This window comes from Alexandromys fortis, unplaced genomic scaffold, assembly GCF_014885135.2.
Source record: "Alexandromys fortis isolate MF-2015 unplaced genomic scaffold, M_Fortis_MF-2015_v1.1 scaffold_0, whole genome shotgun sequence".
Taxonomy (NCBI): domain Eukaryota; kingdom Metazoa; phylum Chordata; class Mammalia; order Rodentia; family Cricetidae; genus Alexandromys; species Alexandromys fortis.
This window is the reverse complement of record NW_026067949.1, coordinates 9,836,344-9,841,324: the sequence shown is the minus strand read 5'-3', so window position 1 is coordinate 9,841,324 and position 4,981 is coordinate 9,836,344.

Below are 4,981 nucleotides of genomic sequence, written 5' to 3'. Positions count from 1 at the left end.
TCTGCATGTAGTGGTATTTGGTTATATAAAGAACAAGTAGGATATCTCCTTATAATATTCTTAGTTTTTTTGCCATGTAATAGAAAAGTCCTTTTTTCAAGTCTTTGCTATTGATATGATGTCCTTTTTGAAATTATGAAATTCTGGGGCCTTAAGCACAATTCCAATCAATAATCGATCATTTCTGCATTACTTTGTGCTAGAAGACCTGGCAGACTCATATAGGATTGGATGTGTGTTATGTATATGGGACAAAGCCTATTCCTGATTATATATTGGACCAGAATAAATAATGAAGTCAATTCTGTATCATCTGGTATAAATTCAGTGCTTTCAGTATGCAAAACAAGTCTTTCTACATATTGTGAATCAGTAACTATATTGAGAAGTTCTTTAAAATCCCTTAGTACCATGAGAATAGCATGTCATTCTGACTTTTAGACAGAAGTATAGTGGCTTTGTTCCACTTTACTTAAATCATTTGATTTATAACCTGTCTTTCCTGATTTATTTGTATCAGTATAGAATATAAGGGCTCCATTTTTGGTGTGTCACATACAATGTGGAGAAGGTTCCAATTAGCTCTCTTTATGAGATTAATTCTATGACTTTTGGGATAACTGTTATTAATCCCCCCCCCCCAAATTAATACAAGCACTTTCCCAGGGTTTATTTTCTTCCCATAATTTGTTAATTTCATCATTGGTAAAAGGAACTATAATCTCTGCTAGATCTATTCCTGCTCATTAACAAAGTCTCGATTTTCCTTTTATAGTTAATTCAGAGACCTTTTCCACATAACGTTTTATTTTTTTTTCTCAATTTACTTGGTAAAAAGATCCATTCTCTAAAATAACATCTTCCCTCTGCATTAAAATTTCTGTAGGAGAGTATTTGGAGGGTAATATGACCAGGATGCAGTTAAAATTTGTATTCTCATGAGCCACTGTAATTTCTCTTTAGTCAAGGAAAATTATTTCTCAGCTTCAGCTGTTAATTTTCTGGGACTGTTCAAGTTTTTGTCACTATCTAAAGTTTTGTTTAAATAAATTATTTGAACATGTGTTATCCTAGAAGTGGACCATACATTGGAAAAGTCTCCTAGCAATCTTTGAAAGTCATTAAAAGTGTGCAATAAATCTTTCCTTATTTGTGGTTTTTTATTTTTATACTTCTTCAAACATTATTTCTAAATTATCTACATTTGAAAGAGATAGCAAAATGCCATTCATGTAATGGTAAACTATAGATTTAGGAAATTGCTTACATAATATTTCCAATGAATGACATAAAATATTGGGACAAAGTGAGGCTATTTAATATTTCCTGTGGGAGGACAGTCCATTGATATCTCTTAATAGACTGATAATTATTATAAGTAGGCACTGTAAATGCAAATTTTTCTGTCTTTTTCTTATAAAGGTAGAGTGAAGAAACAATTTTTTAAGTAAATAATTATAAGAGGCCATTCTTTAGGCAATAGAAAAGGCAAAGGAATTCTAGATTACAGATGATCTATTTGTTAACTGAAGTTTCTGTCCCACCTAGTCCTGCAGCTGTTAAGTCCCAAAGATTCACACAGAATCTACATTAATTATAAGCTTATTGGCCAAGTAGCTCAGGCCTCTTATTAATTAGTTCTTACATTTCACATTAAGCCATTATTCTTGTCTGTGTTAGCCACATGGCTTAGTACATTTTTGGCGAGGTAGTCACATCTTGTGTCCTTTGAGTTTGGGTGACAACTGCAGACTGACCATTTCCTCTCCCATAATTCTTGTTGCAATGCCTCTACTTTCTGAATGGCTATTGGCCAATCAGCATTTTATTAAAAATAATACAAGTGACAGGATAAAAGACCATTGTCCCACAGCACTCCCCCCCCTTTTAAAAAAACAAGAACTTGGAATCGAATCTCCCTTGTTTAGCTTTTCTACTGACCATTATCCATAAAGACTTGAAACCAACACTCTAAACAAACAAAAGAAATCCATAATCCATTTTTTGGGAATGTGGGCATAGTTTTCCACGTAACTTCCTGCTGATTGGGAGTGCTGATAATCTTATGGGGACCTAAAGAAAACTTAGAATTATGATAAAGTCATGGTTTAAATATCGCGAGAAGCTTGATCATCTCAGGCAGCAGTCTTGAATCTGTTCTGGATATAGAACTCAGACATGAAGGCCATCTGCTTCTATTGGAGATTTCTCAAGGGGTCTTCCTTGATCAAACATGATTTTTCTTAACACAGAATGAATCCATAGTCTCTCATTTTCTGTGGAAATAAAAGCAAAACCTCCTCTCCAAAGTAACATACCTTTTGACTTCATTTTTTAAATCAAGGTATTTTTCAAAATATTTATCAAATTAATTCAGCAGCATTTATAAACAAATATCTTTTAGTAGCTGTTGCTTCTTCCTCAGTCATAAAAGGCTTCAAAGACAACACAATAATATACAGTATCCAGACTCCCTATGTTTTTTTCATCTTTACATGGCTTTATTTTAACCTCCATTTCTTTATAATCCCATATTCCCAAATATTGTTTATAAGTGTTTGTTTATATTTAAAGGGGTATATACTATAGAGATTTGCATTGGTATGGATTTTGGTTTATTGATACAAATTTAAGGTCAATTTTGTTATATGTATATTTTTCCTTTTAAGGTATTGTGTTTATGCAGCTCATTTAAAAACATAATGTATAATTAAGAAATATAGGTAAATAGAGAGTCATCTATAATATTCAAATTGTAGTCATGGTAGTTAGATTTTCTAGATGTACAAAGATGTATTTCAGATGGATAGGCATTCTTCAAATCTTTCAAAGACTACAGAATATGGCATTTAAAATGTTTTAAGAGCATAGGACTTTTCATGACAATGAGACACAGCTGCTTTTAGTAGCAGTAATCTACTTTAAGAGAAAGATGGGCATTGAAAAGGCTCCTTATAGAGTTTGTTAGCCATTTGGGCAAGAAACTGCTCTTGCCTGGATTGCTTAACTGGACATCAGGACCCACAGAGAAATGACTGCTGAACTTGCCTAAAAGTGAAATGATCCTTCGGGGTTCCTGCTACACAATAGAGTCTGCTAGACATTCTGCAGGACAAAAAAGAAAGTGACTGACAAACTGCCAATATAGATGGAATTGTCTTTGAAATTTCCTGCTTCCCGTAAAAGTCTGCTGGATACTATGGACTTGTAGGCTGAAGATGGGTGTTCCAACAGTACAGAAGAACTTTGGACGATTGTCCAGGCAGTGAGACATCTCTGTCATTTCTAGAGTTTTGGAAGTTGCTTACAATGCACTTCCTGTTTACTTGTTATTATATCCTTTTGGAGTCTTTGAAGGAGTTTAAGATTTTATAGTTATGATAAAAGATAAAGTAGATTTAAATATTGTAACTGTAACTATTGCTTGATAACTGTTTTGTTATATGTAATTTTATTATGTTGAAGTTAAAACTTTCCTTTTTAATATAAACAGAAAAGGGGAGGTGATGTGGGATTCCCCTCTGTATGCTGTGAATAACACTGATTAATAAAAAAAAAACTGGCTTATACCTGGGCAGGGAAGAGAGGTAGGTGGGGAAAACTAAACTAAATGCTGGGAGAAAGAAGAAAGAGTTAGGAGAAGCCATGTAACTCTACTGGAGATAGATGCCAGAACATTTACCAGTAAGCCACAGCCACATGGTGATACACTGATTAATAGAAATGGGTTAAATTAAGATATAACTGTTAGCAAATAAGAAGCTAGAGCTAATGGGCCAAGTAGTAATTTAATTTAATACAGTCTCTGTGTGACTATTTCAGGCCTGAGTAGCCAGGAACCAACAAGCAGCCTTCTTACAACAGCCATTGGTTGAATTACTGTATTAACAGCTCTTAGATCTGTCACCAGTTTTCATTTTTCCAGATATTTTTTTTAAAATAACAAATACAGGAAAATTGTAAGGGCTGGTTCATTCTACAATATGGTGAGCATCTAGTTGCTCCTGTGCCAGCATTTCTAAAGCCTGTAGTTTCTCTTTTTAAAAGCCATTGTTTAACCCATGTAGGTTTCTTAGTTAACCATTTTAAAGGTAGGGCCATTGATACCTCTTAAAGTTTGCTAGTTGTTTTATGCAATGGTTGGTGACTGTTTCTTATAGTACATTATAGTGCCCTTTCCAGAAACATGAGTTGGTTTATTTTCCATTTTTGAGACTGTAGGAATGTTAATCTGGGTAATCCATTGCTGCAACAGATCATGACCCCATAAATTCACAGAGAAATTAGCCATATATTACCTCAGCCATCCTCTTTGTCCCATCTGGCTTTATGCATTCAACCCATCTCATATTTCATTTAACATTGATAGGGTTCCAATTCTTAGGAATTGAACACCTGCCTCTTCAAGAGGTCAATTTGGATGCACAGATTCTGGAGTGATAATATTCACATCCACACCCATGTCCAGTAATCCTTCAATTATCTATTTGTCTTTTCAGCTTTGGTGTTTGATCATTTATAGAAGTCTGCCAAAATATATGTTTTCTATTTTCTAATGGAAAATCATCCTCCATGATTATTTTGTCATCTGGAGCAGTATGGTTTTTAACAGCAGACATTGGATTATTTAAAATTTCGTGGGGAGACATGTCCTCCACAGTGACTGGGAATGACTGAATCACATTTGACTTGGGGGCCTGAGAGAGTTTTCTGATGGTAATGGATTGCCTTGTTTTTCTTTTGTTGATGTACATACATTGGTCTAATATTGGCCTTGACATATCTTCAGCATAATCCAGAAGATTGAGACCTTCTATTTTAGACATTCCTAGAGAAAACATTATTTCTAGGAGTGTCTTGTATATAATACCTTCTCAGATAACCTATTCCTCTCACACATGTGCTATTTTCAAACACATCTCTTTAGTCTTCTGCCTTTATTCTAAATCTCCTGTCCTATTCTAATTCCTCCCAGCTTCTT